Below are 24,049 nucleotides of genomic sequence, written 5' to 3' on the forward strand. Positions count from 1 at the left end.
CTGAAGGCCCTCCCCAAGGCCGAGAGTGCCGACTACGTCAAACTCAAAGAGGCGGTCCTCGACCGCTATGAGATAACGCCGGAAACCTACCGCCAGAGGTTTCGGGCCATCACCTTCCAAAAGTCAGACCGCCCCCGCACGCTGGTAACCGCCCTCCAAGATACGGCGTACCGATGGCTAAGGCCCACCACAGACGAGGGGCGGAGGATTGTGGACCAGGTGGTCCTCGAGCAGCTGCTGCAGGTGATTCCCGCCCGAGCCAGAAACTGGGTGGCCTACAATAAGCCCGGCACCCTGAAGGAGGCCACCACCCTCTGGGAAAACGTGATGGCCGTGGAGGCTCGAGACCCCCCGAAGGCAGAAGCTCGTCTGGGTGGCGAAGGGGGCCAAGGTCCCGGCGGGAGGGGTGGCCGGGCCCGGTCCGGGCCTCGCCCACCCACCCCGCTCAACGCCGGTCGGCCAGCCGCCGGGCCTCCCCAGGGACCTCGGTGGACCTTCCCTCCGCCCACCACCCCACCTACCAAGCCGGCCGGAGCGAGCCGGGACCCCAGCGACAAGGGGCCCTGCTTCACCTGTGGGCAGCGCGGACACTGGAAGAGGGAGTGCCCCCTTATGGAGTGCGACTTGGGTTGGGACACCGCCCTGCCAACCACCGCCCGGTCCTCTAGGCCGCCACCCATGCTGATCTTGGTGTCACTGGCCGGGAGGCGATTGACCGCCTTGCTTGATAGCGGGAGTTCGGTGTCTATGGTCAGGACCCATCTCCTGCCGCCCGACCTGCCCGTAGTCCGCCAAGCCACCATTGCCTGCGTGCATCACCACGTCGAGGAGTGCCCAGTGGTCCAGGTGCCCGTGACCTACCGTGGCCAAACCCTTGAGACGCACTTGGCTCGAGTGAACGCCCTGCCCTACCCCGTCCTCTTGGGGAGGGACGCCCCCCACTTCCGGCTAGCCATGCGGACCGCCCTTCCCCCGGAGCCGGTGGACGGCGATGAGACACTGGCCGGAGCGTCGGTGAGCGACCCATCGGAACCAGACGAGGGAGAGGGGGCAGAAGGGGCCTCGATGCAGCTACTCCAGGGATGGAATAGGGAGCCACGGTTTGCCACTGCCCAGACGGAAGACCCCTCGTTGGAGAGCTTGCGACGGGCGACCGCAGTAAGTAACGGGCGAGTCTTAGATCCCCGCCGAGCCAACCGGTGGCCACGGGTCATCCAGGAGGGGGGCCGTTGGTATCGCCTGGTGAAGGAGAGAGGCAGAGAGATCCGTCAACTCCTAGTCCCCACCGCCTTCCGACCGGAGGTCTTGAAGGCCGCCCACGACCACCCGTGGGCCGGGCACCAGGGAGCCCGGGGCACGACCGCCCGGATCGAGGCCCACTTCTTCTGGCCAGGCTTAGTTAAGGAGGCCAAGCGCTATTGCCAAGCCTGCCCCCTGTGCCAGCGGCTGGTCGGCCGCCGTCCCGCCAGGGCCCCCTTGGCTCCCCTGCCGGTCATCGAGGAACCCTTCTCCCGGGTGGCCATGGACTTCGTAGGACCTTTACCCCGCACCCCCCGCGGGGCACGCTACCTCCTGGTCCTGATGGACTATGCCACACGGTACCCGGAGGCCGTCCCTCTCCGCGACATGAAGGCCCCAGGGGTAGCCCGGGCGCTGGTAAGGTTCTTTGCACAGGTGGGGCTACCCAGGGAACTGCTGTCGGATTGTGGGAAACCCTTCACGGCCCAGATCACCCGACCGCCTCGGAGGCCCGCCCGGTCCCCACATACGTGCAGGAGCTCCGAGCGCGCCTCAAGGCCTGTCGGGCCGAGGCCCGGCAGAGGCTCCAGGCAGCCCAACAATCCCAGAAGGCTTATTACGACCGGGGAACAGCGGCCCGAAGGTTCCAGGTCGGAGAAAAGGTCTTGGTCCACCACCGAGTCATGGGGCCGGGCCCGGGGGACCCCTGGCGAGGTCCCTATCGCATTACCAAGGTTCGGGGGCCTTGGTCCTACGAGGTCCAGTGCGGCGCGACGCCCCGGCAGCGGAAACGCCTCCATGTTAATGACTTGAAAGCCTGGCACGAGGCAGAGCCCCTTCAGTGCAACCTGTCCCCCGAACCTCTCGAGCTCCCAGCCGGGGAGCTGCCTTGGACCCCAGCCGGACCCCCGGATGAGGAACCGGTCCTTGACCCCGCGCTCACGGGGGACCAGCGGGCCCAAGTGCGGCAGGTGCTCCAGGAGAACCCGGGCCTTTTCTCTCGGCAGCTGGGGCAGACCACGGTGATCACCCATTCCATCTCCACCCCGCCAGGGCAGGTGGCCCGTGCGCCCTGGAGGCCACTACCTCTGAAGCGCTGGGAAATCGTGGCCCGGGAGGTAGACGACATGCTCCGCCTCGGGGTGATAGAGCCGTCCCGCAGCGCCTGGCGGAGTCCTATTGTGCTAGTGGGCAAGCCAGATGGCTCTGTCCGCTTCTGCGTGGACTACCGCCAGGTCAATGCGATCGCAAGTTTTGACGCCTACCCTATGCCGCGGGCCGACGTGCTGGTAGATCACCTGGGAACCGCCCAGTACCTATCTGCCCTGGACCTCACAAAGGGGTACTGGCAGATCCCCATGGTTCCAGAAGACCGGGAGAAGACAGCCTTCGCCACCCCACAGGGGTTATTCCAGTTCCGAGTCATGCCATTCGGTCTCCATGGGGCCGCGGCGACCTTCCAGCGGCTCGTCGACCACGTGTTGGCCCATTGCCAGGGATTCGCCCGTGCCTATATTGACGACATCATCATATTCAGCCCCGATTGGTCGTCCCACCTCCGGCACCTGGACACGGTGTTGAAGGCGTTGGCGGCAGCAGGCTTGCGAGCCAACCCGAGCAAGAGCCGGATCGGGTTCCGGGAGCTCACCTACCTCGGGTACCAAGTGGGGCATGGGGTGCTCCGCCCAGTGCCCGACAAGGTGACCACGCTAGAACAAAGCCCGCGACCCCGGACCAAGCACCAGATGAGGCGCTTCCTGGGGCTGGTTGGCTACTACAGCAAATTCATCCCCCATTTTGCCAGCCAAGCCAGCCCCCTTTCCGACTGCCTGCGGAAGGACCAGCCCTCCACAATCCAATGGCGCCCCGAACGAGTACAAGCCTTCGAGGCTCTGCGCAAAGCCTTGTCCGCGGCCCCCGTCCTCAGGAACCCCGACTTCAACCGACCCTTCCTCGTCCAAACGGACGCATCGGACGTGGGGCTTGGAGCGGTCCTGTCCCAAGAAGTAGAGGGCCAAGAACATCCAGTGTTGTTCATCAGTAGGAAGCTGCAACCAGCCGAGGTCAAATACGCCACGGTGGAGAAGGAGGCCCTGGCGGTGAAGTGGGCCGTGGGGGCCCTCCAATTCTACCTCTCCAACAACCCCTTCACCCTGGTCACGGACCACGCCCCCCTGCTCTGGATGGCCCGCATGAAGGACCATAACCCACGGATCCTCAGATGGTATCTCTCTCTGCTCCCTTTCAGCTTCCAACTACGGCACCGGCCAGGGCGTCTCCATCTGAATGCGGATTACATGTCACGGGTCCACGAGGAGACAGCGGACCAGGAGGCGCCCAACCCCAGGGAGGGGGTGTGTCCGGAGCAGGCTCCTCCTGCCCCGGACTGGGCGCGCACGCCGGCCTCCCTGCCGCCCGCGGAGCTCCCCCCCCACCTGCGAAGCTCCCCTCCCCACCCACGGAACTCCCCTCCCCAATCCCGCGCACCCCCCACACCCCCCCCACACCCCTCGGGGACCCCCTACCTGCGGGGAGCATGGACGGGGCGCACGGCGAGCCGGGCCGAAACAAGGAAGCGCTCACCCGCGCCGCCGCCCCTGTCAGCAGAGCCGCACGGGCCGGCATGGACGGCCGCCGCGCCGAGGGAAGCCGCTCCGACGAGGGGAAGGGCTGCGGCCCAGGAAACGCCGAGGCGGCCGCCCGCACCGTCCGGGTCGGAGGCGCAGGAGTGGGCCTGGCCGGCAGCGGGGCGAGGGGGCGGGACGGAGAGCCAGCCACGCCATCCCCTGACTGGCTGGACGGCTCCTGGGAGGGCTCGCCGGTGTGAGCCACGGGCAGGGATTGGCGCAGGGCCAGCACCGGCGAGCCATCAACGGGGAAGAGGAGACAGCTGGCGGGACAAGGAAGAAGTGAGGAGGGAGGATGATGGACGGGCACGGTGACCAAAGGGAAGGGGGGGGAAACCGAGGGAGAGCAGAGGGTGGAGGTGGCACGCACAGGGATTGGTGACGGGTCCAGAGGCGGGGAGGAGAGCCGCTATAAAGGGGGAGGTCCCGATGACGCGGAGGAGGAGTAGCTGACTGAGAGGTGGCACAGAGAGAGGGAAGGAGAAGTTCTCGGAGACAGCTAGCTGGAGACAGAGGCTGCTGGAGCAGCCACGGTCCCAGCCCAGTCTGAGGCAGAGGGAACTCACCCCTCCCCCTGGAGGCAAAGGAAGGGACGGCGGAGCACGAGGAGGGCGCGGTTGGGGGCGGGGCGGGGCCTCACAATAGCCTTCCGAGCTCTCTCCTGTGCCAAAACCACACCCTCCCCAGGCTCCAACCCCAAAACTCCAGGAATTTTCAAACCTAGCATTGGCAACCCTAGAGGTATATGAGTCATGGCCAGGTGCTGAAGATGTGAATTCTGAAAAGTACAACCAATGTGTGGGCAAGGAGAATACTTGGTCTCTCTGAAGAACCAGTAAATCATAGGCTTTCATTGTAGGTCTCAAGACTAATTTAATTTGGAGATCAAAGAAAATGTAAATGAAAATAATAAACAAATGAAAAGTACAAATAGATTGAAGTAAGGCAGACTTGCAATTTGGAACTCTGTTAACTCTGGCACATGTGGAGCTCACGTAACCTAGACAAGATAAAGGCATCTATATAATATAATTGAAATGTTAAATGTATCACAAGCAGGACTTTTTTTCAGCTGGAACGCAGTGGAACAGAGTTCTGGCACCTCTTGAAAATGGTCACATGGCTGGTGGCCCCGCCCCCTGATCTCCAGACAGAGGGGAGGTTAGATTGCCCTCCGCACTGCTTCAGCCATGCGACCATTTTTGCCGAGGGTGATATAGACTTTAAAAAACTCCCCCCTTGTTCCAGCTGACCCATTATGGTCCTGGGAGCATGCGCGCTTTGCGTGTGTGCATGTGGTACCAGGGACACCACCTCCCACCAGGAGTTGCCCCCTGTGCTGGAAACCCACTGAGTTCTACCACCTCTTTTCCCAGAAAAAAAGCCCTGATCACAATACCGTTTTTATATAACACAATGCCCACCCCTCTTGGCCAATCACAGGGACTGTCCTATGCCTATAGAAAGGTGCTATGTTTTAGCACCTGCACATAATATCTTTCAAGATTTATGCAGCATTAGGCAAATTCATACCCTTCAGTTTGGTTGTACCAATACTTATGCCAGGACGATGGTTCAAAATGTTTTGTGGATTGCTGGTGGAAATGCCAGCGTAGTTCTTGAGAACAGGAATACCAGCATTTTGTGTTTTCTCTGAATGGGATGGCATACTGGCGCTTGACAGCATTTTACGCTTGGGTGCTTTTTGGATGTTGTTTTGTAAAGCGTTTAAAACATATGTGTGTGGCAGAACTAGCTAATGAGACAGACTGGAGAATGCACATTTCCTGTTAATTCCTATGTCTCGTACTTAAATATGTAGAGGATCAGGAAAAGGCCCCTAATTTACTTGAAGTTCCTGAATGTGTAGGATTGTTGTTGTTGGTCTATAATTAAAAAAAATCAAGCTCTGTTGTAAAATGTTTTTTAAAAAAACATTTAGCCCTGTTTCTTGATTTGGGGCTGAAGCAAGTGCTGCTTGGCACATCCACAGCCAAGACGAAACTATGCAAGAACCAAATTAGCAATTTTACTTAAAATTTACTGGTTTCCCCTTCATTGGCTAGCCTCTAGTAACTTTTTTTTTTTTTGGCAGAAAAAGTCCAAAGCTCATTAGCAGTGTTTTTGGCCTGTCGCGAGTCATTAAATTTGGAAGTAATTTGTAGCATACGAAGGTTGCAGTCCACAAATCCTTTACCCCAGAACAGTCTTACAGATTGCATGGGATTTCCTCCGACTACCCCATAAGATATTGTTTGAATGATGCAACCAAAATGGTGTGGGTTTTTTTTTTCATCCTTCAAAGTGATGAATATTACTTAGTGCAATTATGGTACAATCCTACGCAGAGTTACTCCAGTCTAAACTCATTGAAATCAATGGACATAGACTGGAGTAACTTTGCTTAGGATTGCTTTGTTAGTTTAGTTGACATCATCATGCAGTTCCTGTTGAATAGTGAAAAGTTGGCTGATTTTTGTTTGGGGCTAGTGCATGTGAAGTCAGAAAGAAAAAGGTGACTTGTTTGTTTATTTTTGTGCAGAAATGGCCTGTAGTTTTGTTTGCTCTGAGTTCTTGGTCTGATATTTTTTTTCATTCGGGAGGAATTCTCCATCTGATTTCCTTCCCTTGCGTTGGGGGCTAGAGACTTTATTTTGAGAGCTCTATTAATTGTTCAAGAAACGGGTGGGAAAATATCCTCGCACCTGGAAAACACAGAGGGGCAAAGCTTAAGACATCCTTTCCCTAGTGGTTCTTCACCTGCAAGCTTGTCCTGGGATGGCAATAAAAATTCTGTGGACCTTGTTTTATGTGAGACCATTAAGCAACATGAGAATTTCGAACTAGCTGCCCTTCGTTCTTTGGGACACCGAAAGGTGCCATTTACAAGCTCAAAGCGCCTGCAGGAAAGCAAAATAGGCTTGTAAACTAAATTCTACACCCTGGACGGTTCCCGGCCTATAATGGACGCCACAGACCTAGATTATCAACACTGCAAAGGTGGATTATGGGTTCTTAAAGGGAAACTGAAAAACATCTGCCTGCAGAGAGTGGACAAAAAGACCTATTATTACAAGTCTTTGGCATTGGTGTGGCTATCTCTTGTATAAAGATGAAACATATATAGTCTTGACAGTATAGTTACCAACAGGTTAAAAGGCTAAATTTAAGTTCCTTAGTTTGCATACCCAGTGTCTGAATGAGGAAGGTTTTACCATCATTTATTACTCCTGGAATCCTTCTCAGTGTAGCTAATGATTTATTCTTATTTTACTGATCATTGCAAGTTCCTTGTGAGCTAAGCTAGGGTGGGGAATAGTAACTTGTCTAAACTGACAGGTTTGTGATCCATTGGGGATATGAATGTAGGACTCAGCTCTCAGTCCATGGCCCGTCTGAAGGGCCCTGTTCTGGAACTCCTGAAGTACGCAAGCAGCGGTGGGATTATTTATGTGAGCAAAATTACTTGAGCCATAACCGTTGTCTAAATTCCAGCCTCAGACTGCCGTGCTTATTCCCAGTTGCCATATGAAGCCCTGTTGGTGACACCGGAGTTCCGTCTGGGAGTGACTGGCCTCCCAACTACTATCCCAGCAAAAGGACTGAATGAATTATTGTGGTGAAACTACCCGAGGAGGAATATTAAGGAACAGAAACTGGCAACACACAACCTGTGAGTTGCTGAGATTGTTTTGTAAGGCCCAGGGGATCCATTTATAACCTTAAGTCTCCCAGCTTTTGTGTTAAAGAAGTATATCATTTTAGCCTTTAGATTTCTTCTGGTTGCAAAAATCAGCTTGACCATACAATGGTCATGTACATTTTTGTAAAGATAATCTAAAATATTGGTCTCTAATCATAAAATGCACATACTGTTTTTTAATAATCTGACTCTAGGGGTTTTTCCCACATCTGGGTCTAGCAATCCTAGAAGAGAATGTAACAGAATAAGTATGTTTTGTGACATTCATAATTTTAATGCAATTGATATGCATATTTTAGAAACAGCATGGAAATGAAACATACAAATCAGCTACAGCTATCTGGTTTGTAACGTTGCAGAAACTGCACAAATATAACCTTGCACTGACCGAAAGCATGCAAACTTTCTTCAGCATAGATTGCAGGAAAAATGAGAACAGGTGCTTGTTGATCTTTCAGTCATGCAGTTCTAGGCTGGGATGCTTGGCACGCCCAAGTGGAATTATGCCTCACTAAATCCACTGGAATCAATGGATTTAGAAGTGTATAACTCCATGTAGAATGGCACCGTAAGATACTTAGTGGAGAGTAAACATAAACAATAAAATTGTTGTGATGGAGGGGGAAAGCGTTTACAGGATGGAGTTTACAGGATGGAGGGGGAAAGCATCTACACTAGGACTTCTGTTTGTGAGACTCATAATCTTCCAAGCACTGGTGAGGAGAATCTCCACAACGTCAAAGATCTAACAGACCTTCTGGAAGCATTTTTCAGTGTCCTTCATGTGATTAGGATTGGGGCTATTCAAGACAAATGTATAATTTTATTTTTTTATCCTTTCAAGAGTTATGGATAGACTATATTTGATCCTCACAACAGCTCTGTGATAAGTTCCTCGGGTTGAGAGAGAGAATAATTGCCCCCAACAGCATGGCTAAATGGGGATTTGAACTCGGAGATTTCCTAGTCAAAGTCTGATATTCTAACCGCTACATCTCTTGTTCTCTTCCATCCTTGATTTTGATTTTTATGTCACGTTCTTTCTGAATTCACAGAAAGATTATACATCATGACTATAACTTGTGTGGTTTGGTAAGTGTTCTGCTGGAGGTTGCTTTGCCTAAGACAAGGATTCTTTAAAGGATTTAGGAGGTCAAGGAAGCCCATGGAGACAATACACTTTTGCAACAAGAATTAATAAACAAACAATAATCCGTAGTATATGCAAAGACAATAGCTTCTTACAGCAATGGGCACATCCCTGTGCCTGGTTCCATGCAACTTCCTGGTCTCTAGTAACCTCCCCTCCTCCCTACTACTTCTTTCTCTTCCTTTTTGTATACTCTCTTCAGCCTGATAGAGGCTGTGTCCCAGGACTACTGACCCCTGGCAGTTTGGGGGTTAATGCCTACATCTGGATCTCTTAACCCTTTATTTGGAAGGCTGAGTGACGGGCAAAGGCAATCCTGCAATGGCTTGCAGTTATGGAGCCACCTGACAACACCATCCCCTAATCCCCTTCAGGGGTTTTTCTGTGATGGCACTACACTGAGGTCTGGTGTAATGCAGAAGCTAGGGAGTGGAAAGCCTACGGGTTGGATCTCAATGGAAATTTTGGTCAGTGTAGGAGGAGGGATTGTCAACAATTTGCACCTCATGTTATTCCACAGGAACAGCTAAAGCAAGCAGGTAGGGGGAGGCAGGAAAGTTACATTGATGGAAATCATTGTTGGGCTCCAATCCCATCTTTAGATTCCACTTCTGCCTTGGATGTCTTATGTTCTGTTTAGCAAACAGCCATATCCCAGCCTCCGTTCAACTAAACAAGTCTGTTCAAAGTGCTTTACCATCCTTCCCCGTATATTTAATTAATAATTAAAACAAGGCTGAAAAGACTAGCTATTCTTCCCAGTTTCTAGACAGGTTTAAAAATAGTTTGGGTCTGCCACTGTATTCATGGCTGAGTAAGGCTCTGAACAGTCTCAAATCTTTTTTAAAGCTTAATTAAATAGTTACTTTTAAAATTTGTCTTTCGGTGACTTTATTGTCTAAAAGTCACTTGCTGATAACAAACCTCGCCACTTGATGGCAGTATGGTTGTGTGTTCATATAATCAAGTTGCTGCAGAGTAACAGCTGTCTCCCTAACTCAGGATGCCTGGGGCACAGAGCGCTGTTTCTAAATAAAGACTGGAAATACTCTTCACTGTTACGCTCAAAATGATGCTTTGTGTATATTTTCATAATCAGCTTCTTGATGTCCAGGTATCCTCCTTGCATCTGCAGGATATCCGAATTAAAGTTGCTGCCTGCCTCTTTCCTCTCAAGAACTTAAGAGGCGCCTTGCTGGAACAGACCAGCGGTCCATCTAGACTAGTCCAGCATCCCTGCTTCACAGAGTCCGTTGATGGGCCAACAAACAGGGCACAGAGGCCGAGGCCTTTCTTTGATATTGCCTCCCAGCACGGGTATCTCTAGGTTTACTGCCTGTGAATGTGGAGTTTCCCTTTACTCATCTGGGCTAGTAGCCATTGATGGACCTATCCTCTATGGATCCTTTTAAAGCAGTGTATGATCGTGGCTGTCCCTACTTCCGTAGACATGAATTTCACAAATTAATTACTAATTGAGTAAAGAAAGATCCAGAGAAGTTAGCCGTGTTAGTCCGTAGTTGCAAAATAGTAGAATCCAGTAGCACCTTTAAGACTAACCGACTTTAATGTAGCATGAGCTTTCAAGAACCCTGTGGTTCTCGAAAGCTCATGCTACAGTAAAGTTGGTTAGTCTTAAAGGTGCTACTGGACTCTTTACTATGGAGTAAAGAAATACTTCCTTTTGTCCATCATCACCTATCAATCTAACTGGAGCCCCCAGAGTACTGGAGAGGGAGAAAAAGTTCTCTCCACTCACTTTCTCCACGCCATACACACTTATAAACCTCCCCAGTTCTTTTTTTTTTTTGCCTAGTCAGGGTTTGGGGATGGCATTGTGTTTTCGGGATAACGGTGCTTCTTGTTTCTGTCCATTCCACCACCACCACCCCCGCCCCGCTCCTGGTCCCTTCAACCAGAAATTAATTTCTGGGGTAGTTATCGGAATGATTAAAATAATTGCACCGTTTATTATGCCCATATGTAAAAACTCAATCCCCAATCATAAAACTGGTAAAAAAGTAAGAGCTTCTTCAAAGTGCTACAAACAGTGGATTTTATCCAGTGGACTGTGAGAAGCTCAAAGCTCATAGAATGGGGCTTTCCTCTCTCCTGCTATGGCCCCCTGAGCTCTCTGAAATTCTGCTCCTCAGGGTCAAGGGACCATCACAAGCAAGACAAAGTAGGGGCAAAGGGGTTTTCCCCCCCACAGGAGAGAGAAACTAGAGAAAGTTGCTCTGTTGATGGAATGACAGGAGAACACAAGCCAGGAATCCTATCTAGCCCTTAAACCAAACAGGGTGGCAAAATTAAAACAGAAATAAAACTAGGATCAAGATGCCAGTAAAACACTATTCCAGGGATTCAGTGTTGGGAGGAAAAGAAACTTGACATAAATCTTACAGAACCTTTTGAAACATTCTATATATTGGGCAAATCCACACGCCCTTGGCACGTCCCGGCATTGCGCTAAATGTTCGCTAAACACCCGGAAGTATAGCGTCTTTCTAGCGCGATCGATAGAAGGAATGGGGGACTGTTGCTGCATGAATCCTCTCCACTCGAACAGGCAGGGTTTCGAATGGTAAATGTATTGAACAGGGTGTCTTAATTTTTCCACCCATGCTTCAGTTCTCACAGCGTACAGCCTGGGGATTTCTGCTCATCAAGTCGACTCCTCTGAACCACTTGGATGAAAACAAAGGATTAACAATGCTGGAGTTTCTCCCCTCTGAGGCTATGGCATTGTAACTGCTTGATAAAACCAGACTAAGGTCCAGTTTAAACATGACTTTGTAAGCCTTTCACTAATGGAAATCGTCTTGGTACATGCGCTGCCTGTAGTGTTTACATGAATGAGATACGTCTGGAACAGGCAACTTGCTGGTCAAAGAGTCTTTATTTCAACATAAATACCTAAGCATGCTTCTGTGATGTGCAAGTTAGAGGCCATTTATTTTGCGGCATAGTTTATGCGTGGTGGATAATTTCAAAGAAACAACATGACTTTGATTTCCCACAGTTACATCTATGTACATTAATTACATAGTGAGAGCTGTATTTTTTTCCCTCTTAAATATTTATATTGTATTGCTGTTTTAACTGTTTTAAAGTGTGCATTTTAATGTAACATTTTTATTGAATGTAATCCGCCCTGAGCCTGCCTGTGTGGGGAGGGCGGAATAAAAATTGAATATAAGAATAACTGAAAATAAATAAATTATCCCTTCATCTGCAGCTTTTAAAATTCTTTTGCTTCAAAAATATCTAATTATCTAGTTGTACCGTAGCACCTACATAATGCATTTTTAATGCAAAAGTGCTGATCAATTTTTTACCTCCCATTGCATGGTTTGTTCTGTGCTGTGTTATTCTGACAATAATTTTTGGGGTCAGTGAAAAATGCAGGCTGCAGTTAAGGAGCTTGTTTTAGACTCTGGTGCTCCTTGGTAGTTGTGGGGGGAAAGCCAGCTTCCATCCCAGCCCCTCCCTTCTCTTCCTCTGTTAATGCAAGCAATGTAGGAAACCTTCCTACATGCTGTAATATGTCCAGAAACACCACTGAGCTACCGATGTCCCGTCATCTTTCACGAAAAATTGAGTGTGGGTTTGAAGTCGACAAGTGATGAAAGTAGCCCTGAGGTTGTCAATTAAGAAGGCAAGGCCTGGAATTGATAAGTTATGGGGCAGTTCCTCCCCCTTCTTCCCTTTTTAAGGTCTTGTAAGATCTTTATTGCTCAGGATATTAAAAAAAAAAGCCATGTTGATCTGTTTTCCAAAATGTATCCCACAAAGAAGCATTTGCTTAAATCACTATTGTTTGACTGGAGGTTTCTTAGTAGAATGGGCTTGGGGGAAGAAAAAAAAAACTACAACCCAAATCATAGGGAGGGAAAGCAAGTGAAAAAAGCAAGTGAATTGAAAACAGAGCAAAACCACTTCTGCATTTTCCTAAAATATTAGCGTTTTTGAAAGCTGATTTCTGATCCTTATGTGATAGATGTTTATGCAGTATTTGCATGCAAATGTGAATTTTAATTGCTAACACAGAATGATTTCTTTACCCAGATGGCAGCAATTTTATGTTTATCTAGAATTTTGTCTCAAAATTGACTCAGTTTGATTATTCAAGTCAGCATATAGATTAGATCTTCAGGAAGAAGTATGAAGACTGGAATATACTGGCTCTGTGCCCTCATATTCCAGTGTTCAGCACTTCAAAAACAACATAAGGTCACTTGGGAACACAAAATGCACACTTTAAACCATCTTTCAGAAACCTGGAACTGGATTCTATTGTACACTTATCCTCATGTCATACAGTATTATCCTACTCTACTCAACTGGTATGTACCACCACTATGATTGTACTGGTGTGTTGCCAGCAATTTTTTGAAAGATAAAACTGGAGTAACTCTGCAAAAGATTTCAGTGTTAGAGATCTTGTTTCAAAACCTTGTGCGTATTCCATGCCCCGCTTAAATCAATGCAAGATTCCTGCTGCGGACTAAACTAGAGGATACATCTGCCACGAGTTGGGTGTTCCCCAATCTGACTTGTGGACAGAAGTTATGTTGGGGAACTAATGTTCCCAAATGTGCTGGGGCCTGATTCTGCTTAGGAGTGAGGCATGTAGGGGGGTGGAAGGGCTTCAGTTTTCCCTTCCGTGCCATTTTCCAGAGCGGAAATAGCCACGGGAGGTCCTGTTTGCTCTGCTGTGAGGATCCAGCTGCACTGATGGCAGCATGTAGCTCTCCCCATTAGGGCAAGTAAAACCCCTATGGCCATCCTGGCTTCCGAACACAACAGGGAAGGGAAAGCTGAAGCTGTACTCCCCTCCCCCGACATTATGCTCCTGAGTATAGTGTGAGAAGACTCCCCTCAAGTGGACCCCCTCAAGGCTTAATAAGGACATTGGATTCTTCTTCTGTACTACAGATGCTGATTTTCTTCTTCTCACACTTCAACTCTATCAAGGTAGTATTATCTTATACCCCTACTTTACATACCCCTCCCACTTTTTAGCTGGATAAAACCCTACATACTTCCAATTCTAAATGTATCTGAAAAAAGGAACTTTGACTGCCAAAAGCTCATACCCTGGAAGTCTAGTTGGTCTTTAAGGTGCTACTGGACCTGAATCTTACTTTTCCCTTATGGAAAGCTTCCATACATCAGGGAAAGGCAGGGGGAGCTTTTGGAGGGAGGGAGGGAGGGAGGGAGAGTGTGAAGCATGCCCAACCTGAAGTAGTAAATTACTATTATTCATATTTATATCCCACCAGCCTCCTCTTCAAGGCAGTTTACCTGGGTTTCCTAAGTAGTTTCCCATCCAGAACTAACCAAACACATACCTGCTTACAATGCGGTGGCAACACTGTTTGCCTTCAGACAGTGGAATGGATTTTGCCAATCATTTCTGCTGCATAAAGGCACTTCTTTTAGAAGATCTTCCTTAGCTCCCCCTGCCTGCAGAAACCTAGTTGCCAAGTAAGATCCTCTTCTGAAGCCCTTCTTTCTATATCTCCCCTTGCAGGGATAAGCTAGAATGCTTGATGGTGGTGACTAGAGACAAAGCCTTTTCAGTGGTGGTGCCTTGCCTTTGGAATGTCCTCCTCTGTGAGACTTCACCTACTTTACTCTCTATTAGGCGCTATATTAAAACTTTCCTTTTTATCCATGATTTTAATGAAGGGGGCTTAAAAACTTTCTTTTGTTTTATGGTCTGCTTCTGGCTTGAGAATGATTTTTAGGTGTTTTAGACCATTTTAGGCTGCTCAATACTGTTATTCCCTTGCTGTTTTAATAACGTCGGCTTATTTTTAGAGATCTTTAGAATGGCTGTGTTTTTAATGGTTGTGCTTCACCAGTTTTGTGTTATTATCTTAGTTGTAAGCCACCTCGAGTAGGTTTCTGGATACATTTTCAAAATAACAAAGTATCTGCAAAATACTGCTCTAGGAGTAACCTCAGGAACAGCATGAGGGGAAACGGGGGTCTATAGTGGGAGGGGAAATTGGTAAAAAAAAAAAATCCCTCCTCCCTTCCGTTAGCAGAAATGAACAGTGGGATCCAATACCCATGGGCTGACAATGCAGGAGGAATTAAAATTAGCAAATTTGAGAACCTAAGTTATATTCTTAACCTACACATAGTTGGGGGGGGGAAACAAATGACTTGCTTCCCAGTAATGATATTTAGGACCAAAATCTTGCAATATTTTTTATCTGTTACTCATTTAGAGTTTATAAACAACAATAGCCCCTGATTTTTCTCCTGTACAGCAATTTAGGTTAACTTTTCTCCGTGCTAGTAATTTTTTTTAATGATCATATTGATTACTTTGCAGTAAACCTTTTATGAGCCTGCTGTCTTTGGCAAAGCTCATTGATTCCATTTTTTCTCATAGTAAACAGACCATTTTTATTACTAGCATCTATGGAATCTTCAGTACAGGGTATTTAAAGAGCTGGTTTTATTAAAAAAATTAATTTGGAAATATCCAGGGATGCCAACAGGCCCGGAGAAAAATATTCTGTCTCTTTAATAGTGTTTTATTGTGTGAAAATGGACAGCTGAACCTTTATTTATTTATTTATTTAAAATATTTATATGCCACCTTTCCACTCAAATCAAGTCCCCAAGGTGACACACATCAGGCATGAAACATTTCAAACATTAAAACACTATTTAAAATGTATATATGAATATTTAACCATTATTTTCATGCATGGAGGTAAATCTCTCACCTGATAAAATAAAGTCCCATTAAGCTTTTGCTAGAGGCACAGGACATTTGTTTCTCAAGGAAACAGACAAACCTAGAAATATCCTATTTGATAGTGTTGTTTAACTGTCTTTTAAATAGAGAAGGTTTGCAATCGATCTTTTTCCTTTCTAACGACCAGGGCTTTTTTTCAGGGGGAACATAGGGGAATGGAGTTCCGGAACCTCTTGAAATTGGTCACATGGCTGGTGGCCCCACCCCCTGATCTCCAGACAGAGGGGAGTTTAGATTGACCTACGTGCCGCTGAGCAGCACGTAGGTCAATCTAAACTCCCCTCTGTCTGGAGATCAGAGGGCGGGGCCACCGGCCATGTGACCATTTTCGCCGAGGGCAACCCACTGACTTCCACCACCTCTTTTCCCAGAAAAAAAGCCCTGCTAATGATCATACATCATCTTCCAGGAGTCTGATGAGATCGTATACTGTGGAGTGTTTACATTTTTGAATCCATAATGATGCTTTTCTTTCTAACAAATTAACACAGCAGTTAGAATCTTATTTTTAGACAACTGGAAAACAATTACACGTTTATATAGGCTGGAATCCTGCTGTCCTGAAATTCAGTGAATTTTGCTGCTAAATATAATGTTTATATTATGAAGTTTGCCTGTACAGTGGAAGTTGTATTTTATGTATAAATGAAACTCCAAATAGGGTTGACAGGTCCCTTTAGCCTCACAGCGGGAGAGTGGGAGACCTGGCACTTGGGGATCTTCTTGTGTGCATGTGAAGTGTGCACATGCTCCTACCGGCACAATGACATCCCTATCCAGAAGTGACGCCATTGCGCCTGGAGGCAGGTATGCTTCCACACTTCACAGGGGCCAAATCGACAAGCTAGAAGGTCTGTAGTCTGATATATAATATCCTTTCATAAGGATTCTAACATCAAGAGAACTATTTTTTCCTTATTTTGTGTAAGCTTTACTGTCACTGTTGTGTCATGGAACATATAGAGATCTTATTTTAAAACTAGGCAGTGACTGCGGGTAAAGCTCATTTACTTATCTTGAATGAAATCTCTTAAGGCATCACTTTAAAACCTTCAGAACTGTTGAGTGAGGAGTAGAAAGCCCAGTATCTGGGTAAAAGCTGGAAGACTAGTCTCTGTCTCTCTTTAAAATCTACACAACAAGAAGTCTTTAAGGAACCACAAGACGGTTTGTTTTGACTGGTCTGTGTTAAGTGATACCAACGGAAGAAAGTCTTACAAATGCACATACAGTTTAACATCCCAGGACCTATCTAAAGTTATTCATTTTTATAACATCTGAAGAAAGAAAAAAATGCACCAAACCAAAGAACGGGGTGAGGGGGAGAAGAGAGAAATCCTCAAGCAACTGATGATGACAAGCAGCAGGCAAACCTTTTGGCTGGTGGTAAAATGAAGACGTCAACCCTTCGAGGTCAAGATTGGAGTCCAGCAGCATATTAGAGACCAACTAGATTTCCAGGGTGTGAGCTTTCAAGATGGAGGGCTCCCTTTGAGTTCAGTGGGGCTTTTGCTTCCATGCAAGGAGCGGTAAGTGGTGATTTAGGATAATGCTCCAGGCTACTGAACTCAATAGGAGGTGCTCCAATTAGGCATGCCTGGGGATAGAGTGGCACGGCTTCCTCCAACCCACAGCAGGAATAGTTAGTCCTATTACAGACTGAATAGGACTTGCCTTGAAAATACCAGCACCTTTCTGCCAATGCCTGCTTGGAAGTACTGAATTTAGCTATGCTCCTCAATGAGTATGCATTCTTCAGACTACAAAGCCCCATGCTGAATGCTGCTGGCATCCCTGACCACAACTGTTGCTAGAAAGAAATCTCAAGAGAGCTGTTTGGTACCTGCTGTGTTCCTGGTTTGCTAGATTTGGAAGGGATCTGGGATGTGGCTGCCTGGGGGCTTCTGCAACCCTGAATCCTTCTCAAGGAGCACATTTATAAATCAACATAATGAGACTCCACCCGGTACTCCCTTCTCTCTGAGCTTCCCTGAGCTATTGCTTGGGACTCTGTCTGCCTGCTTGCATTTACACCCTGTTTTATCCTGGGGATCAGTCTCTCCCCCCCCACCTCCACTCCAATCTCAGCCCAGCAAAATCCTGACTGTGATCGGGGAGAAGAGGGCTGTAAATCAGGCAGGCGCTTTTAGTGAGGAGGGAAGCAGCTCCTCAGCCAAGCAGGAACAATTGGGGGGGCAATAAAATGCCGCTGCTGGGACAGCAATTATTGTAACTTGGAGAAAATTGCTTGTGGGGTGAAGAGTAGGGATAATGGGAGAGAACGTAGAGAGAATTAGAAGGAGGGAGATTAAGGCATACTAGGGTGGTTGATGGGCCCATGTTAGCCTCAACCTCATTGCAGCTATAGAGTGCTTTCTTTAAAAAAAAAACACTGTGAAAAAACAAAAGGCTAACAAAAAATATAATCGCCGTGAAAACTAACGAGGAAACAATCAAAGGGATCTTAATAAAACCACTTAATCAGCTTCGCTGACCCAAGGCTGTATATATAGCAAAAGTACAAACTCACATTTATTGCATAGATCAATTGCATAGATCAGTTAATGGTAACAGAATTTCACATATTCATCTATGCTCAGACAAGTTATTCCAAGACGTATACAGAATGCAAAAATCCAGTTTTTCAAACTCCAATTTACATTCAAAGAATCCCTGAACAATAAAGTGCTGGTGCTTATCAGTCTTTCACAAAAAGGTATATTGAATGAATAGATACAATCAATTATTCAGGCGAATACGCTGGGAATATGCTTTCACAAATGCATAACAGATGATTGTATCCTAAAGAGTCCAAGTAGGTCCACTATCCTTTTGAAATAAGTCTCTTCAATTGTGACCAGATGTGTAATCAGGAGCGTTTCAATCCCAGTTTCAAAATATCTTCTTCTCTGTAGACACAAACTCTATAATATATACAATAAAAGATGTCAACCCCTAGGACCCAAAATGAACAAATTCATGAACCACAGGATTCATCTACTTACAACAGAGAAGAAGATATTTTGAAACGGGGACTGAAATGCTCCGGTTTATTTAAGACCCCCTTTAATTGTTTCCTCGTTAATTTTCATGGCGATTGTATTTTTTGTTAGCTTTTTCCTATGATTCTCACTTGCTTTGCTGAAAAACAAAATGCGGCAAAGACAAATTCTGGAAGCCACCTCTCCTGTTTGCTTAGTGGTCCCTGCACCTTCTAGTGGCTGCTGGCAAAACTGCACCCAAAATACAAACAAATGCGTTGACTGAATACATGATTTATCCAGCTTCCGGAACCCTTGAAAGCTGATGGGGCCCCGGGAATTTTGTCCTCCTTGATCCCATCTTTCAGCCTCCCTGGCACTTAGGCATATACACTTTCCATAGGCACCTTATTGACTGGAGTGCCATCTTTTTTTCTCCCTTAGGCAAAAGAAAACAAGACATGATATAAAATGGAAACTACTTCTTACTATATCATTTGCTTGTAGAATGAATGGATCTGCTAGTCTGGCTCACAGAGCATATTCCAAAGTTCTCAGAGACTATATCTGAAAAACATTTTGGAACTGGTAATAATTGAAGCTTAGGAAACACTTCTGGAGGAACATGGTTAAGGGGCATTCTCTACGTTCCTGAGAGAAATCATTCTTGAGGATTTCATCTCTATTTTAACCTGACTACCTCAGTATATTTGCATCTCCTCAGTCATGAGGAGATACATCCTGTGGAAATGAATACAAATTCTGAGAATTTTACCAGCATCATCATGTTTTTGTGGAATTAGGGAAATGAAAATTCAGTAGAGTACGGTTAGCGGTATTCACCCAGGCAATATTCTTTGGGCTCAGAAACAACACAAAATACGTATGTTGTGCGTATTTTGAAGTTTATTATAACATATCGTGAGATCTGCTTATATAACTCATTTACATTTCTGGTAGTCACTTTTAAATAATGACTGGCATTAAGGCACGTGCAAATACTAGAAACTATATTGTCATTATTAGTTGTTGGGGAACGTATTGAATGGCCAGTGCTCTTCCCCAAAACCAGGCTAAAAGGGGAAAATATACTGCTTCTCCTCTCTGCCAGTTTGCTTTATTCATGGGGAAAGTGGTGGCTGTATATATTTCACTATAGCATTCTTTGGGCAATCCTAAGAACACTTCCCCAGGAGTAACCCCCATAAAATATAACTACAGAGCAATCATAAGCAGGTCTATTTAGGGCTATTCAATGGGGCTTACTCACGGGAAAGTGTTCTTAGGATTACACCATGTTTCCTAGTGGACCAAGAATCTACACAGCATAGTGAGACTTCCTGCTCTACTCACTGCCACTCAGCTACGTGGCAGGAAAAAAGAGGTGGGGGGTGAGTCAGTTACACCATAGAGTTTAAGGCGAACCTAGAGTGTTGCCCCTATGTGATGATGTCACTGCAAATTCATGCCAGAATTAGGGAGGAGGTCTCAGATGATCTGCTAATGAATTAGGGACCATAGCTATCACCCATAGACTTCACCACTATGTTGCCTTACGTACTATCTGTTGCTTTAAATATGTGCTCCTATGCCAGCTCTAGAATTCTTTATGTTCTGTTTCAGCATTTCTTCCTTCACCCTTCCAAACAGCACCCCTCTGCTGTTAACGGCTTTGACAGATGACCAGTTGAGCTTGAGACATGAGAACCCTGGAGAGTAAAACAGATTGCTTTATTTAACAAGATGGGCAATCACCAAACAGGTAGGGTTGCCTAATGGGATCTGGAATAATCCTGGACCCTGGGGACAGGGGAGGCACTTACCTTTTTTTTAACACATGCAGCATCCACATGCACTCTCCTACTCTGGCACAATGATGTCACTAACGGAAGTGATGTCATTGTACCAATCTCACTTCTGGGCTCCCGGGCTGGCTGGCCACTCCTGGGCAGTGCAGCACTGCTACAGGAGGCCAGCCAGGCACCCGATCTGGCTGGCTACACCCACTAGTGCCATGCAGGAATTTGGGCACCGAGGCTGGCTGGCCACTTCCTCGGGCTGGTAGCAGTGTGTGCAGATGCAGGAGGCTGGCTGTGTGCCTGGGCTGGGTGATGGAGCTGCTGGGGGGAGGGGCCAGGTGTCCAGTATTTGAGGTATGTTTCCCCAAGAACCCCCCCCCCAATAATGGACTGTCCAGGTGAAAACTAGACACTTGGCAACCCTTGGGGGGGGACTCTTGTGAGCAACATTTTTAACAGGGGTACCTTTCAACATACAGGGCAAGATTAATGCATGAAGGAGGAGAGAAAATAATAAAGTGTTCTAATGTGGCTACCTGACTGGTCCCTATTGTACCTAGAGAAGAACACCTTCTCCTTTCAGGAGGGCTTCTCATGGCCTGGCCTCCTTGGAGATGATTGGTCTTCCTTTTCCCCATTTCCTCCCATTCTGATCTTAAAGCTGGGAAAATCTTGGGAATTGCAGGTCTGCAGGTGAATTTGCATCCATGCCTACTGGAAAATCTTACATATTAATAGCCAAGTTGTCTTGATCTGAGGATACTTAAATCTGGAGACTGATGCCATGAAGGGACAGGACAGATCTTCCTACACACCTGAAAAATTCCCCAGATTTGCAGAAAAGTTTGAAATCTAAAAAAATACATTGGGGAGTTTTTAAAAATCCAAAATGATAAAAAGAGCATCTGTAGCTTTAACCAGATGCCCTCAATGGCTGTTGCTAGGTAACCATAAAAGTTTAGCCAGTGTTCCAGACTTTGTTTCTGTCAGCAAAAAGCATAGGATGGGGCAGGGCCCTTTCCAGGACTGACAGAAGTCACTGGGGCCACACCCAGAAGCAACCACCAGATGACTTGATACCACAAAATTTGCATGACACTTCCAGGACTGGCTGTTTGTTACTGTTCAACAGCACTTCTTCTCACACAAAAGCCAGTGTAGTTATTAGAGTAGAATCTGGGAGACCCAGATTAAAATCATCACTTTACATTAAAAACTCACTGGGTGAGTTTGATCCAGTCACACACACTCAGCCTAACCTTCCTCAAGGTTGTTGTGAGGGATAATATGAAGGCAAGGAGAATGATGTAAGCTGCATTGGGTCCCCATTGTGGATAAAGGCATTATATAAATGAAGTAAATTAATAAATACAGATGAAGGTGGAGGGGCAGATAAAAAGTAAGTTGTTTAGTGGGTTAGAAGGGGAGAAGGACATAGGGAAATCCAGCATATGGAGTTTGCCAGGAGGAGGGAAAGAGGAAACAGTGTGGGGAAAGTGATACAGGGAAGACTGAAGTATCCCCCCTACATAGGGCTGCCAGCCTCCAGGTGGTAGCTGGAGATCTCCCCGAATTACAACTATTCTCCAGGCAACAGAAATCAGTTGCCCTGGAGAAAATATCTGCTTTGAAGGGTTAACTCGATGGCATTATACTCCATTGATGCTCCTCCCTTCCCCAAACCCCACCATTTCCAGGCTCGGCCCCAAATCTCCAGGAATTTTCTAACCTGGACATGGCAACCCTACCCCCACACAAGTCCTCACAGGTTTTCCACGATTGAACTAGGCCTGGCTCAGCTGGCTCTATTTATTTTACAAAATTTATACCCTGCCTTTCTGCCTTCATAAGGGCCGCTAAAGTCGCTAACAAATCATATGTAATAAAATCATATCTTAAATCCCATTAAAACACAAAAATAATTAAACCAGAGCTAAAATGCATACAAAATATACAATTGCTGGTGGCGGGCAAACTCCTGGGGTTTTGCCACTGGCACACACCTCAGGAGCATGCACCATGCGCGCGCTCCCACCCCTTGCGCTGGCCGCGGGAGCATCCCGGTGCTCTGATTCGGCCCCAAACCAGCCAAATTGGAGTGTGGGAGCACTCCCGCAGCCAGCGCAACTTACAGAAGTGACGTCATCATGCCGCTGGAGGGTAAGTTCCAGGCCCCTATCCTCCCACTGAGAGGATAGAGGGACCTGGCAACCCTATATACAATTGAAATATTAGGCAGGAAGGAGGGGTCACTGAGGAAATGCCAAATGAAACAAAATAGTCTTTACTTGCTGGTGGAAGGTAGCAACGAAAGGGGACAAAGTTGCAGGGCTTTGGTGCCACAATCAAGAAGGCCCTCTCTTGGGTTGCCCACCCCCTGCCATTCTCAGAAGGCATGGATGCCTGAAGCAGAGCCTCTGAAAATGACGTTGTGGCTGTATAGTTCATAATGGAGTGGGCAGTCCTTCAGGTATGCTGGTCCCAAATAACCTAGGGATTTAAAGATCAGTGCCAGCAGACTGAATAGTTTCCAGAAACAGAATGGGGAGCCAGTGTAGATGGGCCAAGTCTGGAGTGATATGAACTCTGCAACCCGCTTCAGTCAACATTCTGGCTGCAGCATTCTGCACCAATTAAAGTATCTGAACACTTTAGGGCTGCCAGGCCTTCCAGTGGGTGGCTAGAAGTAGCAGCGACAATAAAACTAAAATGAAAAACGAAGCCTTGTCTACTTACAGGAAGTTCTTATCATAGAGTGCGGGCAATTCCTAGAGTGATTCAGAGGTAACAAAGGGTAGCTTTAGGAAATGCTCTGTGGTAAAGCTGGAAGTTCTTACCATAGTTTCCAGGTAGCTCTAGGAATTGCCAGAACTTTATGATAAGAACTTTCTATACATAGATGATGCCTTATTTTTCTTTTTAATTTTTCTCCTGGGATGCTTCCCCCCACCCCTACAACCTTCCTGCTAGTTGCTAGGCAGTGCCAGTCAAACCTGGTAAAAGGCCACCTGCTTATCCAGCTGTAGGCCTGGGTCCAAGAGCACCCTGACTTGTTCGTTCAAGGGGTGTGTAACCTCATCCAGAATGGGTAAGACATTAAATCCTGGGTCAGACCTTCCGCTCACTAGTAGCACTTCTGTTAGAATTAATCTTCAATTTATTAGCTTTCATTCACTTCAAAAGTACCTCTAGCACCAGTTCAGGGTTTCTACAGCCTCCCTGTAGAAGCATAGAGGGCAGTATGGGACCTTGTGGGGCCCCAAAGACCAAGGGACAGAGTAGAAATCCCCCAGCACCACTTTCTGAAAACCACCACAAAAATCGTGCATCTTAGTCCCAACCCCAGATGGCAGTTCAGGTAGGGTTGCCAGGTGCCCAGTTTTTGCTGGGACAGTCTGGTATTTTAGGGGGAAACGGTTCCCGAAATACAGGACACCTAGCCAAGGCCCAGTCCCTCCTCTTCCCCCATTGGTTGCCAGGTTCGGCTGCCCAGCCTCCTGCAATTGCTCGGTGCTGCCACTGGGCTGGGAAAGTAGCCCGCCACTCCAGGCACTTGGGAAGCCTCCTACAATGGTGCAATGGTGCCCAGGAGTGGCCAGGCACCTGGGCAACCTCCTGCGATGCCACCCAGGAGCAGCCAACCAGCCCAAACTAGGTGGGGGTGGCCTTCTGCTACCCAAGAGCAGCCAGACAGCCTGGCCAGAAATGGTGGTGGGGTTGTCAGGATGACCTCATTTCCTACAGTGACATCATCACATTGCCCAGGAGC

At 47.3% G+C, this 24,049-nt stretch overlaps 1 protein-coding gene across 1 annotated transcript in view; it reads left to right on the forward strand.

Moving 5' to 3' along the window:
* The window catches only part of CLYBL (citramalyl-CoA lyase), a 235,491-nt gene that overhangs the window by 17,394 nt on the left and 194,048 nt on the right, over positions 1 to 24,049 (forward strand). The gene's annotated exons all lie outside the window — the stretch shown is intronic.

Source organism: Eublepharis macularius, chromosome 3 (genome assembly GCF_028583425.1).
Source record: "Eublepharis macularius isolate TG4126 chromosome 3, MPM_Emac_v1.0, whole genome shotgun sequence".
In the NCBI taxonomy this organism is placed as follows: Eukaryota; Metazoa; Chordata; class Lepidosauria; order Squamata; family Eublepharidae; genus Eublepharis; species Eublepharis macularius.